The following is an 18,340-nucleotide window of genomic DNA, read 5'->3' on the forward strand; positions in this document are numbered from 1 at the left end:
ATGGTCTGCAAAAGCCATACATCCTGTTGGGGGCGTTGGGGGGGATGGGGGAGGTAATTGAAGAGTTTTTTGGTTTTTTTTTTTGCAAGGAGTGCCACAGCACCACACAACAAGTTCATCACCACAGGAGCACAACACAGAGGATCTTTTGGGGATAGAGTATGAGGGACATCTGAGTCTTCTTCTTGGGAAGGATGGAAATTATGCAAGATAATTTTTTTTTTCTATATTGCCAACATAATGACCAATGTGCAGTAATGTGTGTTAGACGACATCTTCCCTCTGTGGCCGGTTACACTATATTACAGCGAGACACTTAAAGATGTGAAGGTGACAATATGTAATCAGTTTAATTGTCAAGGAGAGATATATGCAGCTATGGGTCATTTTTATGCCCCCACTCTTCATTTGGCTGCCTCTGCACCAGTCAATGGCAGTCTGAGCGCACATCGATCTATTAACAATGTGTATATATTGACTAGCTGTGCGGTAATGTATATTCCTGCTGTTATTAGGGGCCTACTCTCATCCTTATGCATTTCCTCACCTATGACCTTTACACAGCCGCAGGCATTTAGGCTACGCTATTATGATAAATACATGCTGCTATTGTAAGGGATGGAGAAGGACGTGCTAACTACGACCTTACACAGGCCATCATGCGATCTTCTAGAAACGGATTTATTACTAACTGAAATATTCATTTGTGAATACAAGTTCATAATAAATGCCCTCAGATTATTACCTTTGATATTGGCTTGGCGCTACATATGAGCACCACTGTGCAAATAGGATATTTTCTACCTTTTTGGTTCTATTAGTAATCAAAAGCTTCTTCTTTTTTCATTCTAAGTTCCCTCTAAGTCCCTCTATTTGCCTCTCCTCCTCTCCCTGTCTTTCACTTGAGGATAAACATCCCGTTTTGTGTCTTTCTGTGGGCTCTGCTTGGATGTTGGCTTTGTTTTAACCACAGCGGAGAGGCTTTGATCATTTAGAGATGGACTCTGCTTATTTTAGGACATGTATTTCAAGTGTGTGTTAATGATCAGCACAGATGCAGATGTGCACGGCAGATCCTGTATATGCAGCACAAAGGGAGCTAGAGAGAGTGGGATGAAACCTAAGTAGAACATGTATGTGTGTATACATTTTGAGCTTGTTGGACTGTTTATTCGTTGTGAAAATTATAGTGTTAGTTTGGAGTACAATGTGGCCTCCTCTCCACTGTCCCAGTGCAAAGGAAATGGCAGAGAATATTTCTCCATCCCACAGCCGTTTTGTGTTGCCCCTGTGAAATGAAGGGTGGAAACAAGGGAAGCAAGGCTGAATTTGAAGTGGACTCCTTGCCTGGGACCCAGGGCTTGGTCCAACAACCACAACCAGACCAGAGTTACTCCTCTGTGGTCACCCCGGCCTTGTAGCGTCCTGGCACGGGCTCGTGGCACAGAAATAACAGCAAAGAAAAGGGAAGTCATTATGGGGCTGGGTTAGTGCTCACATTGAATTATTATCGTGGTGTCCAAAATAAACATGTGCACTGCAGTTTGTTGGTTTATGAGAAAAGGGGAAAAATAATCAAGATTGAAAAATAAATGTAATTATAGAAAGTGGCATCGTGTTTCCTTTGAAGTCTGTTATTTTCTAATTTTGCTCTCATCCTCCTCTTTCAGCCAAGAGAGTTGGCAGTAGGTCCCTGAAATACTTGATAATGTGTTGGAGTGTTGAATATAGAAAAGAAAAGCACGGAATAGAATCTATTTAAGGACATTACTGAATGGATTTCCAAGGACATCGGTGAAGAAATGTATGTACAGGTTGGCAAAGTAGTATTGTCTACTTAGCACATAGTAGAACATCACTTAGTTCTGTTTGCGCCTCTTAATATTCTGAACTCCTCTTCTCCACTTCTCTAAGATGTGACAGACAGACACACAGGTGCACATCACACATTAGTAACAGAGACTTTAAATCCTCATCTTCCCCTACTGTGCTAATGGAGGGGCTCATATCTTCTCAGTCCCACAGGACACTTATATACCTTCCCATTTTGAGGCTAATCTGTAGTTTATGGGCCAGAGAATCTCTCTCCAACCACAACAACTACCCCTTAAAAACTCTCCCACAATCCACACAGGGTCATATCTCAAGCAATTAACTGAGCTCAGCGCAACACATAAGCTGCCTGCTCCCAGGCGTTGGGAGGCTGAAAGACATCACTTGCATGGGGTCCTGGGATGGCGACTGCCTTGGGGGCTATTGGAATTGATTGGATATCCTTACTTAGGAATGACCGAGCTTCTCTAAGCGCTTAGCATGCTGACCTAAGAAAGATGAGGCCAGTGTCCTCCTGGCAATTTCCACACAAATCCACTTCACTTTACTCCACTGAAGCTCCCGACTTCAGTCCGCAGCTTCTATTCACTTTGTGCTCCAGGAGAGAGGAGATGCGTGAAATGACACTGGGGTGGTGCCTGTCCCTCTTCATCTTTCTTATCCCTCTTTCTGTTGAGGAGCAGCATAATGGTCATGGCATCAGGGCCGCCGTGTGAAGGTAAAGAGCTGTGGAGGGTAATGAAGTAGATGAATAATAAATGTGGGAGTGTGCCATGTGGTGCCAGGATCCCGGGGCGAGCGGGAACAGTGGGGTTTTCGAGGGCCTCTCTGCCCCGGGGTCAGAGTCCACACAGTTGGACGGGTGCCAGCGCAGCCAGATCACAACAGATCAACAACAGAAGGATCCTGATGTTCCTCTGATCAGGTCAGATTAGGCCTGAGTAGGGGTTGTGTGAGTCTTCTGCTCGAGGGAGAAGGGAGAATTGGGCCATGCTGAATAGAGTGAAGTTTTTAACCAACTGGTTGTGTAAATGCAAATCTCATTCTAGTTGATGTGATCAGTTGTTTTTATTGAAAACGCTGACATGAGTATTCTTCGATTCAAAATTAAAATATCTCCAAATTTGTCAGGATCACATAGACTTTCAGGTAGACTAAAAGAACAAGGCTTGTATTTCAAATGCATGGGCCAGACACGGCCATCAAACAGGCCGAGAGGGAGTCTGGCACCGCGTAGTTCCTAGAGCACCTCCTCTTTTTGCATTCCTCATATGGGATGGGAATAAAGTATCGTTGGTTCAGCACGTCGATTTAAGTCCATTATTGGGAATATGACTTATTTTTCTTATTTGTCTTACCCGAGGCAAATCGTGTTCTGAAATTATGATTACACTGGTCTCATTTGTTTTGTTACTGATTATTTTCTATAAATGGGATAAATGCTGAGTAATGTTACTTTCATTCTGCATGTTCTGGTGACTATGAACCTTTTACCCTCAAAAAAGCTAAATTAATCTTGTCTCAACATACTCAACATTTACCCTCATCCTTTCCAGCCAATGTGGACACACATATTTCAAATCCAGCCCAGTGACTTTGCAAGTGTGATTTAGTGTCTGTCCTTCATGTCTTCTGACATGGAGAAGTACTTCTGATTGATTTTCTTGTCATTTGACAGGACCAGCTTTTATGTTGCAATCACTGTCAGTTAATGGACAGATTGCAATGCAAAGAATAAAGTATAATAGGTTATCATTGATCCAGCTGCAGTTTTGTCTTGGGGATGCAAGTGTAATGCTTTCACTCGAGAAATACCTTCTTAGTGATTGCCTGCGACATTTTTAGGCCATTGACAGCTTTCTTATTTTTAGATTGAAAAAGCTTAATGCAAATCTCTCTTGCCCTTTCCTTCTCTCCCCGTTTGGTATTTCTAATGTGTCCTCAACTTCACACCCAAGAAGAGATAAAATCCTCAGTCTGAAATGTGGAAGATTATGTGTTAAAGAATACACATGCTGATCCTCGAGTGAGTGGAAAATGACAAATATCCAGCCATTTTGCTCTGAACAGGTGTCTCACCAAATTTTACACACGTTATGAACACCCAGCCTGGCCAAAGCTAACATGCTGCTTAAGCATCATCTGCGCTTATTATTCATATGAAAATTCCTGCTGTCTGTAGGTATTAAGGAAAATGTAATTGCCACAAATGTATGCTGGAAGTGTGAAAGATGTCTTTGACAGCCATGAAATATGGAATAAATAGGCATTTTCTGGTAGGCTACAGGCGCTATACATATCTTATTACTGCGTTTGGTGAAAATCACACAGCCAGACTATCGCACTGTAGACGCACAACACCTTTCAGCCCCACATCCCGCTATATACCCCCATCGGCTTTAGCCTGCAAGTGGATGTCAGTTCACGGGAATTTAAATTGTTTTTCTTGGCCTCAGACAATGGAATGATAATGGATAATGGTGATCCGCCAGGCATAAAGAGGGAAAAGAGAAAGAAAATCGTCAAGGTTGAGAGAGTAAATTTCCTGGGGTCAGAGGTCTAGGGATTAGCAGATGTCAGAAGGAAAACTGGGAGGATGGGGTGATGCAGGGGTGGCGGGGCAGAGGTAGAGGGCATGTAGAAGTGGGGTAGGGAATACGATAGAGGTCTCAGACTGGGTTCTAACAGTAACCCCAGGTCATGATCGGTGCCTCTTAGACCCATATGAAATGCAAGGTTTGCATCCTTTCCTTTCTTTGTGAAGCTTGTTGTTGCTTTGTGTTTGCTTCAAACTAACCAGTTCTTTTCTTCTCCTTCTTCTTTTCCATGCCTGTTCCCGATAATCCTTTTGTGTTCTTCTGTATCCTTCTCACCAACGGGTATTGCCTTCCAGGTAAGTGAAAACATGTTTAGCAGAATATAGATAAACACATTTATTTACATTGCAAAAGTCACATGCAGAAATTTATTTTATTGTGCACACCGAACAACAAAGAGAGAACCTAAAAAAAAAAAAGAGAAGAAAACTTGTCGATAGAGATACAGAGTCATGACAGCTAGCGAAAGGCCAAAGAGAGCGATCACTAGTTTTAAAAGTAATGTCCTTAACAGGATTTTCAACATATGTTCTCGTGCGCCCCAAATTACACACTTAAACAAGGATCCTACCCAATCCGCCAAGGCTGAGCAGTTAATATTTGTTCTGAGGAGCCGTCTGTGTGTGTTTAAGCCCAGCTGGGATCCTGGTGAGTGCAGAGGGAGTGAGAGCAGGATGCTGAAGAGAAAATAAAATCTAGAAAATCAGCTTAATTGGCTTAAATTAAAACGGTACAGAAATTGGCGGTGTGAGGTTATCTGGAACGGTGCACTTATACAAGTGTGTGTGTGTGTGTGTGCGCTCATGTGTGTGTGCGTGTGTGTGTAAGTGTGTGGAAGGACACCGCAGCAAGTTGCTAGTGTTGCCTCAGTTCCTTCGTGCGGGTTGCTTGGCACCAGATGGACTCCCTGAGTGAGGAGCAGCTGAGGAGTTTGATGAGCCCCAGCGAGAGACGTGAGAGAGGCCCCGCACTCCGTATATGTAGCTCCACCGGGGGGGGGGTATACAGCCCTTGGGAGGGCTGTTAAACTTTCATCTGCAGTTGTCCTCCCACCCTCCACAGCTGGTTCAGCCCATATCCGTGGTCCCGAAGAGGCCAAGGGCAAGGTCACCAACCCCTCCATATAGCCATAAAACATGCATCACTCCCACAGAGGAGGACGTTCCTCTGCTCTATTTTCTCATCTGCCATTATTCTTGACACCTTCTCCACACTATTATTTTTGAGTTTGGGCAAACTCTTTTGTTTTTCCTCCTTATATCTTGCTCTTTTGTTTGGCTTTCTAACCTACATTTCACTTAGACTCTGATTTCACTCCCACGTTTTGTAGGGAGGCAAATAAAAGTCTCCTCTGTCTGGTCCACATGTTGCGTATCACACTCCTCACTGCCTCCGTGTCTCCGTTTCCTACCAGCAAACAACATTCCTCCTCACTCTGTGTTATCTCCCCCAGGGTCACTTTCAGGGGCAAAGGGAGGTGATCCAGACAGACTCTGTCTTGTTGGACCACAGTCAGATAGCAGCAATTGAGGGCCTCCTTTGTTCCGATGACCTTCTGTATCAAGAGAGTGAGACCCAGAGAGCAGACAAGAAAAATAATGACAGACAGAGTAGTGTAGGGCTGCGATGTGTGTATCCCTGTAGACTAGTGCAGTAGGAAAGATGTTAAGACGTGCAACTCCATATGGAGAGCTCTTTGCGTCTGTTGCAATCCTGCTGATTCAGTGATTTATCTTGCATGCTTTTAATATTATTACCAAAACTTCAGCTAGACAGCTTTTTTTTTTTTTTTTTTTTCCAGAGCAGGTGTTTTAGTCACTTGGCAGCAGTGGTGCATATAGGAAATGTTTCAGTCCAGCACAGATTGTGTGCTGGCAGTGTACCGATAAGAATGCAGCAGCGTGGAGGTGGAGTTGATGATTCAGGAAACAGTTCTTCTCTAGTAAAGTTCAAGTTCAAACCGCAGTGACACTAAATCGCTGTAAGTTTCCAAAAAAAAGCTGACTTAACCCTAAATGTTGGAAGTGGAAAACAGTGGAAAATATCTAAAAATGCAACTACTGAAAAGGGTACAAATAGAAATTTAAAAAAAACCCAATGAAAAACAAAATGTATTTATGTAAGATTATATAGGTGAACAATGGACAAGGTGCTTTGAGTTTTTAAAAAAACTTGCTCCAAAAGCAGTTGATGACATAAGCAGAGAGAGTGAAAACAAGAGAAAGGAAATGACCATCCATAAAGATGCCATGTTTCATGTGCTCTGCCGTGATTATTGGAGAAGGCAGATGAGGTTGTCTGGAGAACGTCTTTAACGGCCATCTCCTCTTTTTCTGCAACTTTTTGGACAGACTGATACCCAGCCTAAATCTCTGAGGGGTTTTACTCTTCTGTGTGTGTATGTGTGTATGTGTATGTGTGTAATTGTGAACTGAATTTGTTTATTTGGATAACATTGATCCCAGCGTTGCGTTTTTGCATGTACAATCAGCATAGACACTTTTACTGCATTTGTGACAGTGTGAAAATGTTACTGTATCAGTCCCAAGTCTTCGCCGTGTGGTTATTTGTTCATGAATTTTGAATGGAACCTTTGACAGCCAGGAGTCGCAGTATAATAAAGCTGACTAAACAACAACTATCACACTCTAAACATCTGTTCGTACGGCAAGTTTCATCTGGTAGCCATTCACACTCTTAAATTAGTGCTAAAATTACAATGCTGCTGACTTGATTTGCGAGTCTGTGATACACTGCATGGGGAACTAAAGAAAAGGTAATGAGTGTTCCACCAACCAAAACTGCCCATTTAAGCCTTTTACTACAGCTACTATTGTTAGTAATGTAGTAATAACTTATTTAATTTATTTGCAAATTTTCCATTAAAATAAGTTCAGGTTAACACCTTTGGAACAATAATGATTTTCATATTAATGTTTAATGTAAATATACATTTGCAAACCAATACATCAGTCTAAGCTTAATTTGCTACTGTGTGGACATCTGTGTATTTATGATCATGCATAGGAGAGAGAATGTATGAGGCTTTACAGTGGCCTTCTCTTCCTCTTTTTCATTTTGTCTTCATGCTACACTACCCCACCACTTAATGCTTGAAAAGTTTCCTTCTCAGATGACATACTGCAGGTCAACCACGTACTTGTTTGTCATCTCTGCCAATCCACGCCAGCTTTTACTGACGGAATAAAACCTGAAAACTTTCAAAAAAGTGGTTTTGAATTCCCAGGCTAACATTGCCTGTGTTTCCTCCAGCTTTGACTCCTCATGCAGAGGGCAGGCGAGGGTATAAGATTTAGACAGGTTTTATCTCCCTAAGCAAGCTGCAGTGGAAAGCTGAACTGCCTGCTCACTAACCCTGTCAGGACCAGACAGAGGACTCTGGCGGAATCAGACCCCAGGATGACTTGTGTGTCACTCTTGGCTTATATCCTCTCCTTTCACTGCTTGAAAGCCACCGGCTTAGTGAGGAGGCAAGCCGAAACACACAGTGTGGTGAGTAACATTCCTGACATTGTTGCCCGAGCCAGTCAGAGATAATTGTTTATTTGAATATTCCAGAGCAAGACAGCTTCCCCATGTCAATTCCTTGGAAAACAAATTACGATGAGCAGCGCTGTTGAGAGAAATCAGGTGATGAATGGAGCTGAAAGTCCCTGTTTGCAAACTTGGCAGAAAATCCCGCAGTTCAAACAACACACTTGTTCACACAGACTGGATTTTTTTTTTTTTTTCCTTTTCTCTCTTACCTGTAGGGAAATGCAATCATGCCCTGACCCGAGGATTTAACCTGATGTTCTTACTGACTCTACACACTTCCTTTTTTTCTTTTTTTTTTTTTTTTTAAACGAAGCTTAACCTGCAGGGGAAGGAGAACACACAAAGCGGAATGAGCAAAGTAGTCCGAATACACACTGCAGACCTTGAGTTGCCACATTTCAGTAATAGTTAACTAGCTAGAAGTTCTCCCATGGTCTTGTCTTTGCCCCAATGGTTATGTCCACACAGAATGTCAGTGTCTGGCAGCGTACACATCAAAGACTGTTTACCCATCAAACAGTCAGTGTAGAGTGGGAGATGTTTATTTGGCCCTGGGCTCTCATTCAGCTAATAGGCAGGGCTTCACTCTTGATGAATTGTCAAAAAAGAAAGTGCCACATTCCTCCTCTGATGGCACTTTGAGAGTGTTATTGCTTTTTTATTGCTTTCCTCCCCTAATGAGTGGAAGGGAGCCCAATTACCAGCAGAGGCCATCAGGTTTCATCTCCGTAACACATTTCAACCGGCGAGTATTATTATTGTTCATTAGGTTAGGGCCAGAATCTGCGTAGCTAATGAGAAAGCTCAGCAGCCAAAAACCCTCACGTACCAACAAGACCACAATTCAATTAGTTATACATATCGCCTAATAATGCCTTGAGAGAGAAGGGCAATCATCAGTTCTTATTTCCTTTTTTTTTTTTTTTCTCCCTTCTTCCTTTAAAGAAACATCACAGTACACTGAATTGTGGGGAGTGTTTGTTTTAACAGCGACTCTCAGAAGGAGTTGAGTTTGGTAGAGGACTGTTGAAAGAGAGCTCTGTGTGTTTGTTGGCAATGAGAGGAGATTGGGAGTGGAGGAGGCCTGCCAACCCTGCTGTTTAAGTACACACAGCATTATTGGGTTACTCCAGCAGGGGTGGGAGTAGACTCGGTGGGCTCAGATTAGTATGGGGGCAGAGAGCGGACAGCTGGGTGTTTCTGGTGGCACAGGATGGGGCCAGGCATGTGTTTATGTGTGTGCCCGAGAGGGAAACCTAGAAGAGAGAAAGAAAGAGAAGAAGGGGGCATTCACATTCTCCCCGCTACATTTCCTCCTCGTCCTTTCGGGGCCATTTGTAGTTTACAGTCTGCGGCGTAAGCGGGGAACTACCTCCTTCGGTGTGAGGGGGCTTCAGTTGAAAAACAGAGGCTATCGCCTCCATCTTCATCCCCAGTGACTCACCTCATCTTCCAGTCTACCAGCTCCGAGCTCACCAAGGTCTAATTAGCTCACCGACACAGAACGCGGCCAGAGTAATTGCGCTGAGTGTGGAGACTCAGTCCGTAGCAACCTGGCTTGTGTACACACCAGGCTGCTCAAATAACGTGCTGCTGTGGCAGGCGGCCACCACAATCTTCCTTCCTTTATTTATTCACTTACTCATCCATTGAGTCACTTAGCCTTGCTTGCCATCCTCGCTCTGACGCTTAATCAGATTTACCACGCAGTTAGGACTGTTTCAGTCTTTATTTTGTTCTCTGTGGCTTTACTGCTTTTTTATTTGGAACTGTCAGTCATTCCTGCCTTCATTTTTCTTTTTTTCCTGCTGTTTTGTTGCTTGTGAGTCTGTGACCAAAAGCACTGTAATTTGTGTCGTGAATTGAGTCCTCTTTGATCCATTAGATGCTTGAGGAATCGTTCTCAGTTAATTGCTGCGTATTTTTTGGGGAAAAAACCAGAGGTTGACTCAATAAACACTGACCCTGAGGGCATTCTGTCCTCTCATAAAGACACAGACACTGAAATCCTGTTTCTGACTGGCATGAGTTCACTCGAGTAGTAGCAGATATTTACTCATCTATGCCAATATTATCACATGGCTTTTAAAGAATTACGACGAGAGGAACTACAGTGTACTTTGGAAATTATATTGTGGCTTAGGATGTATTTGAATGCGTTATAACACTTATCAAAGAAAAGACCACAAACTATTTCCATTTAAAAAAAAAAAAAAAAAAAAAGTTTTTTATGGTGTAAATAGAGAACAAGTCACACAGGCTATAATACATACACAATCACATGGAGAGTTTGCACACTGAATGAGCAAAACAAGGGAGGGTAAATCTTTTCCAGAATAAATGGAGAGACTATTCACTCCCCTTGAGACAGAAGCATTTAGTAATGTCACCTGGGGCAAGCGGGGAGGGGGTCAGGAGTCACATGGGTGAAAATGGACCCATCTAACCTTCACCATCGTTCATCCTGATGGCTGGTTTAAGGGTGGAAGGAGTGAAAAAGAAAGCTGGGATGGAGAGGAGGATAGTTTGAGCATGGGGGGGCTCAAACCAGGCTTCCCGCTATGATGGATAGAGGATGTTTAAAGAGAAAAGAGCAGTTGATGCTCATGTAACTGCAGAGCCAGAGAATAAAAAAAAGCCTGAATGAAATGATTCATCACAAAGGAAAAGGTATTAGTCTGATTGAAGGACCAGTAAAGAGAGTAAAAGAGAAGGAGGGGTAGACGGGAGGAGGGGGGGCAGAGGGAGTGACATAATCTCAGAGGTGTAAAGGTGAACATTTGGTAAAAGAAGGAATTAATGCCGGCTAGCAGATGGAGCGTATTCCACGGAATGTTAAATAATCATGCTGAGTCTGGAGAGAACGGGAGGAATGGGTTTGTATTGTCTTATCCCGCGCCTCCGAAGAGCCATTTTTTTCCCCCTGCTGTCTGTCTAGTGATGGGTCGTGGGTGTTACGGGGATTATGAGTTTTGCCAGGCAGACCAGGGTTAAGATGAATGGTTGTCCTTTTGGATTCAAGATGGTCATTATCATTCCCACATGGTGCCACCAGATAAAGCCCACAAATCCTTTTTGATTCACATGGGTTTGTTGTCCGTCTCATTTTTCTTTCGCTTCTTTGTTTTCTCAGTAAATGCGGTAGTACTTTATACCTCCTCCTGGAGCAGAGTGAAGCCTGTCATAGCCCTGTTTGTCACTTCTGCATAATTTTTAGGATACAGTCAAGTTACAACAGGAAGAAATGAGACAATAGCAGCGTCCACCCCATGTAACTGCATGGAAATAATTTTGGCTGAAAATGAATGGCGAAAGAATGAATCAAGCAGTTGCTCAACAGAGAATTAATTACAAATTTTGACACAGGATTAATTGTTCAATATAGATATATTTGTCATTTATCAAATAGAAATAACACTTTTTTGTTTTCAGTGTTGTAAAAGCTAATATTTGTTTACTTCTGTCTGTCGAATTAATGAAATTATTGCTTTACTTAAGTACTCGTCAGACTAAGTGCGCACTTTGACATTATATTGGGGAGGGAATGATTACAGAGGAATATGTCAGTGGATGGAAAATAAATGAAATAATTGGTACTTCTGGTCTTATTTACTCTTGCAGTAGTTTCATAAAAGCACAGTTGTTTCCTAACAGGAAAGTATTCATTGGCTTTATCATGTGTTTTCTGATTCATTGACACAAACCTTGTCCTTGGCCAACCATTATTTGTATCTATAGTGGGTAACAACAATATATTTTTTTCTATCTGTTGCCTTGGTAGCAAATAACAGTGCTTATAACCATTTCTCACATGGATTCCCTTAATGGCTATCTCATTCTTCTCCAATCAGAGGCCAGTGTGATTAGCCATGTCAGTCACTGGTGAAAGCCCCTCATACACAGTGGCACTGCAGTTTTCTGTCTGAATAGACTCGGGCGGAAGCTCTCCAGTGGCAGCCTGGACACTGGAGCCATTCACATTCTCATCCACTTTTGTAGTGTCACTTCGGCATTGTAGTATGGGGAAACATGTTGACATTCCTCTCCACGGGATTATTGTCAGTCTTTGTGCTGTCCGTTAAGGATGGGCTGCACGTTATTCTCAGCCAAATAATAATATACACAGGCTCGCTACATGATTCTCTTGGATGGAAATAAGCTTTCACTGACAAGGAGATGAAATGTAAGGAAGTCTGGCCAGACTTCTCTCGCAAAATGTAGCAAGTTCAGTTCAGCCCAGTCTTGGTGGTTGTATGTACTGTGTATATGTGCGGTGTTGACAGCTTGTTGTGGTGATGGGGATCTGAGTATGTATTTGTCCTGGCATGCCGCTGCATGTCTTTGTTCATTTTGATAGTTAGGAGACACATAGTCCACTCTGTAATGCACTTTGCTCCAGCCTTTTTCCCCATACCCTAACCTCTTCCTCTGTGCCATGTTTGCTCAGCAGTGGACGCAGGCCTCGGCTAAGAGCATGTGGGGTGCTATGATTAAGTATTAATTCAGGCAGGTGATCGATTTCCCTCCAATGGTGCAAAAAAACTGAGCACAGTGGGTAATGCTCAAACCTTGACTCGCAGTTCTGTTAAACAAAATCTTTTTTCTGTTTTACTCTGGGCACCGTGTTCAATATTCAGTGCTGAACTGACCAGACTCTCTTGTATCATTGTTATTTTATCCTCTTTGTTTTCCCCTCTAACAACACAAGCTCCAAACACTTAATGAACTGTTAAGGACTATAACTTCTATACTATGATTCTTTGTGCTCTCCATCATCAAAAGGGCACTGCAGTGTTTCATTCTGATGTGACATTATCTTGCACTCTTTCTGAGAGAGACAAACAGGTTATGTCTCAGAGATGCACTCCTGTCCCTTCACCACTTCTCCTGCAGATCACTTGATCTCTGACCCCTGCTCAGGATAGATTGACACCCATGCCACTCAGTCAGTGTAGAGGCCTCCCCACCCCACCTCTCACCCCGCAGGTCACCAATTAGGCTGTATGTCCGTCATCCAACCACCTCTCACACACCCCCCTTTTTCTGTAGATGATGCCCCGCCACAGGGAGGCCATGACGGTCCTGTCCATTTGTCTTCATCAGGATCTATCACAGTGGAGGCCTTTGTAGCCCCAGAGGGGCCCCCCCCTATCTCTGGTCATGTCTCACTCATTGCCTCTAACTTTCCCTGAGAGGTCCATGCATATTCTCATCCACCCTTACCTTTAGAAGCACCTGATGGCAGGTAGAATGGCAACCTATTACGCTGAAGCAGTTTTGTTCTCAGCATGGTAATGAGGAGAGGGGGAATCGGGTGCAAGCAGAGGACAGCGCGCTGGATAACGATGGCTTCGGAGCGGCCGGGGTGCACTGGAGCATACAGTAGGGCATCGCGGGCCAGTATATTTCCCTGGAATTGGAGGGTGTGAAACAAGACTGAAATGGCAGGCCAAGGCCAGTTAATGGGCCTGTCAACACGGCCAACGTTGCTCTGAGTTTACTGTTTTAGTATCATTTTCTGTGTGTGCGTGTGCCGTGGTGTGTACTTCTGGACACACGAGCATACGTGTGTGTGCATACGTGTGCATGAGGGGCCCGCTCCCCTCATCACTCAAGTTGAATGGACGTCAGCCAGCAGTGAAATTAGACTGTCTCTCTCTCAGTGGTGGACTGTCACTACTGAGATGGAGGGAGGGTGAGCGGTCTGGTCCCAAGGCACTTTTAGTGGAGGCCCATTTTGAAGCGTTTAATGTTTGACACACACTGACACACTGTCAAAAGCACAATGACCTACAAAACAGCCATACTCTCCATCAAAAAGGTATGGCAAAGAAACAACATAGGACCACATACTCAAAGTCATACACCCATTAAATCAGGCAAGCAGTGGCTCTCTATTTTATCTAAACGCCTTTTTTGGCACCAACTCAGAAACTAGCTGCTCGAATTCCAGTAAGCCAATCCATTTGATTGCCCGACACAGTTGGGACAATACCTTTTGTTACTCACATACATTGATTTTTGGAGTGAGGTTGTAGTTGTATTCTTGAGCCAGGGGCGGACTCCATCCAATCCTTAAGAATTGTACATTAAATAAGTGAACAAATACCCAAAAAGAGACTCTCTGCGTTTGGTTTTGCAATAATTTTAGAGATAGCTTCGGATAAACATTTGCTTTTAAGACTTTTTTATTGCTACATCCTGGTTTCAGAGATGTGATTACGGGGGTTATTCGTACATGTGCGTGTGTGGGCACATGCATTTCAAGGTTAATCTTAAAACCGCCCTCTCTTTTCACAAGCTCGTGATTATAAGGTTTGGTAATTGCTGTAGAGATAATCTTCATACTGAACTGTTTCTGTCATGTTGGCATTCCCCATCAGTCTTTATGTTCTAGACATCTAATGTACAACTCACTTTTTTATTTATTTTCCTCTATCAAACCCAGGCGCTAAACAACTAATTCTGTAAACGTTCTTTGTGAAAGTTTTTATTTATTTATTTATTTTTTTACACAAACATTTCATTTCAGTGTGCAGACAAGCGGCTTAGACACAGCTGCAGACACACAGCATATTGTGACTTTTATGGTGATATTGCTCATGCACTCCCTAAAGCATCTCTTTGTCTGACGGCTAAGTGGAGTGAGGTTATAGTCTCTTATTTTATCAGGCTTTTACCACTCCTCCGCTTCCCCCTCTCTCCCATTACAGGTCATCCTGCGGCATCTCCCGCCGCTGCGCTTAAATGTTTAAAAGCCTTTCCCCTTCAGGTTTACTGTTTGTTTACCTATTTATTATTTTACCATGCCTCTCATTTATAATATTACTCTATCTCTTCTTTTTCTCTTTTTATTTCTGGCTTGTTTTTTTTTTGTTTTGTTTTTTTTTTTATGTTCTGAGAATAAATGCATAGCCAGGTACTTGGCCTGGCATGTATACGAGCCTACCATTGATCCTAACAGTCACACCAAACCAAATATGTCCATTGAGAACTGGAGGAAGCCACTTTTCCTTATATACTCAATCTTTTTTCTCTGTTAATTTATCCAGTTATTGGATTCCTCAGGTCCCATTCTCGGCCTACCCTGTGATCCTCTCGTTTATACAAGGTCTGGTTGTCCTTGCAGATTTAGCCACTTTAATTTGCGGTTGCCCATAAATGCTGTGTTGATTCACGGCTGGTAATTTAGCGCGTGGCCACGAGGGGAGCGGACAGGCCCGGGTTCCTGCTCATTAATAGTGGGGCTGCGACAGAGAGAGAGGGTGGAAAGTCCTCCAGGCTCCATTGATTCACCATCTCCATGCTGCATACTGATGCAAGCAGCCCTGCCTGACGCCCTAGTTCAACAACTAGGTACTCGGCAGAGGGAGCGCTAGGCGGAGGGACGAAAAAGTGTCTTGGCCTGACACAGATTACTGTCTACTGAGTAAAATCGCCACTCTCCGCCGCAGTCACACCACCGCTCTCCGGAGAGGTGACTGCGCTACACCACGTCCATGTTTTGGTCTCTTAGGTTTTCACCAGCTGTCAGTGGGTTTTAGTCATGTCAGAGTTATGTGTTTAGACAGACCGACTGAAAACAAAGAGGTGTGTGTAGCAGGTGTCTCCAGCATGTAGCATTTAATACCTCCAGCTTGTGATGTGTTGGTGGTATGTTTGTAGAGCGAGTCCTGATGACGACTAATGGCTCATTAGTTTCCACTAAATCACTTTTGATGTTCAGCGAAAACAATCATGACCCTGATGGCCCCTCCAGATGCCCAGGGGCTCAGGCAACTGAACCCTAAGGGGTTAAAAGGTCAACTAAAACAGTTAACAGAGCAAGAGTCACACCTGACCTGACCGCGCTGTGACCTGGGAGGCAAAGATTGGCCGCCACTTAGAATCCCCGCTAATCTGTCAATTCAGACCCTCCCATTTTGGCACAGCACACGCACACACATGGAAGGTCATGAACAGTGGAGACTATATTTAATTTGGGAGTGCAGGGTATGTTGTGACAGATAAAAAAGGGAGAGAAAGACTGTCATCTCACTGACCCTCTGGAGTGTGGAGGTTATCTGAATCCTTCGTTGCTGTGAAAGCAACACCATCACACATTACAGGCAATACTAACTCTAGATATGACTTAAAGACCCACCACCCCTCCCCAAGAAAAAAAGGTCAATCTTTTATTGTAAAAATAATTTCTGGTATGATATCTTTGGTTTGTCTTTTAAAAATCTGAAACTTTGACCAGTAAGCACAGGCACTTTATCAGATTGATTGGGGATGCGAAACATGTGCATATGGTTGTTTTGAGGCCCCCTTTCTTCTCCAACAAAGAGCCTAGTGCTGCCAGCCTTGTTGCGCCCTTGTGCTCCAGTGTGGTGGCTGTGTGTCTGGTTAGCCTATGTGTCAGGGCTACTGAGGCCCTGTCTCCTCTCCAGGGAGTCTCCTTCCACTCGCTCACTTCATCCTCCTGCTGTTGCTGCCCTGTGGGACACCGAGGCACACAGAGCCCAGATTAAGCCACTCTGACTTGGCCCTACTCCATTCCTCCGACGACGCTAATTACATCTCAAATGGTAATAGATGAGGCCTCGTTAGCATCTCTCACACCGTTGAAAGATTCACAAACATACATCAGAGGGGCCGCTGATCGGTCTGAGCTCCCTCCTTCAAAGGCCGGACTTCACAGGGAGCTGGGGGCCCGATTCGCTAATTACTCCAGCAGTTCCACACTGCTGCCCTGCACGCCGCCTGCACCGAGCAGACAGCTTTCCTCGCATCACCAGTGCCGCTCTTAGACAGGCCTACCCTCAAACCCAGGCCAAACTACACAAGCGTGTTAAATCTATAATTCAATGATTAAATTAGCCCTATATCTATTTTTGTCTCTGTAAACCAGCTGCTAATGCAGTGACATTGCAGAAATCAGTTCTCTCATAGTCACTGGCAGTTTTACCCTTGCTTTTGGAAACTCCTACGTGTGGTGGAGAAAAACAAAGAAATATGATGTCATTATAGTTCTTGGGAAAATGCTGACATCTGTGCATTAAGTATGTCATTAGAGCTTCCCCTAACAAAATTAGCCTAATTAAGGCTAGAGTTCGTTATTAAATTATCTTACCACAAAGCATGTGCGCTCAATATTGGAACTGTAATTTTATTCTGCAGGGACTTAATGGGATGAAAATAGATCTAAAATTTCAACTGTGTTCACTAGAGTGTATCATCACTTACTCTAATGTGGAGACATATATGTGAATGTGTGTGTGCACAGGCTTCTGTGTTTAGCAACAATAGAGTATTATTTTTGTATTATTTTATTATATTTTGTATTTTTTGTGCGTGGCGTGTCTTTCACTACTACCTGATGAAAGCTGCCAGTCCAAATGATCCATCTCCATGAAGAGAAGATTCTGGCTTGTTAAGCCTATGTGCATATAAGATATTGACTGGTATATACATCTGTCAGTATCTTTATTGGTTCAGAACTGTGGCTGGGCTCTCTTCATTGTTTAACTGATTTAATTCCACAGAATCCCATTAGATTTCATTATCATTTGTGTTTTATTCGCTGGCTGTTGTGAAGGAGATGGAGTGAACAAGAAGATTAGACGCTGCTCTAATTGTGGTGTGGTTTACAGTGGGCCTGTTTGCCTGCATCGATCCGCTGTGAGAAATAATAATAAAATGGAAGTAAAGCGATGCAGGGAAGGAAGAGGCGGCAAGCGAGCAGGGCCTCGTTACTGAAGGAATGATGTATTGATCGCATACGACAGGGTGCTGTTGGCCGATCAATCCTGATGGGCAAGAGGAGCCTGTTAGGAGATTCTCCTGGGTCGTCAGGGTCATGCAGACAACAGCCAATGGGAGAGAAATTAACTCATCAAGGAAAAAGGGGTAGATGGAAAGATGGATGGCTGCTTGAATAATCTAGAGAAAAACATATTAGGTTTATGCAGAAAATGATTTAGTACGGTATCATGAGGTGAGAAGGTTGTTTGTGTATGAATGTGTGATTTGGCAATGACACCCATACAAATGAACCTCTTACTCTTGACCTGTTCCAGAACGGTGTGGGAAAACAAACACTGATATGAATGAGAAGAGCCATGCAGTGTTTGGACATTTTGTCCTGCAAATTGTTTCTGTTCGTGGCAAGCAGCTGCCTGCTGTTTGGATCTCTTCTGAGCGATTAAAAGAAAGCTAGTCTGATTGAAAAAGAGGAATGCATTTTGTCCAAACGAAGATGAAATACTGGAGCAAAGAAGAAACCACTGTAGTAGGACAGGTGAAGATAATGAGGGAGAAATAAAGCAGAAAAGGGGAAAGGAGGAGAAAAAAAAAGGTGTAATGAGAGA

The 18,340-nt window shown here is 43.4% G+C and overlaps 1 protein-coding gene and 1 long non-coding RNA gene across 2 annotated transcripts in view; one reads left to right on the forward strand and one right to left on the reverse strand.

Annotated features, from left to right (window-relative positions):
* The window catches only part of robo2 (roundabout, axon guidance receptor, homolog 2 (Drosophila)), a 162,237-nt gene that overhangs the window by 68,787 nt on the left and 75,110 nt on the right, over positions 1 to 18,340 (forward strand). The gene's annotated exons all lie outside the window — the stretch shown is intronic.
* Positions 7,350 to 8,433, reverse strand: LOC147819223 (uncharacterized). The gene is made up of 2 exons (XR_015437117.1): positions 8,198 to 8,433; positions 7,350 to 8,064 (listed from the first exon to the last, which is right to left on the reverse strand). It is a non-coding gene; the product is annotated as an uncharacterized LOC147819223 (long non-coding RNA).

The sequence above is a fragment of the Seriola lalandi genome, unplaced genomic scaffold (assembly GCF_002814215.2).
Source record: "Seriola lalandi dorsalis isolate HSWRI2012SDOR001 ecotype SW California unplaced genomic scaffold, Sedor1 jcf7180002054218, whole genome shotgun sequence".
Lineage (NCBI taxonomy): Eukaryota > Metazoa > Chordata > Actinopteri > Carangiformes > Carangidae > Seriola > Seriola lalandi.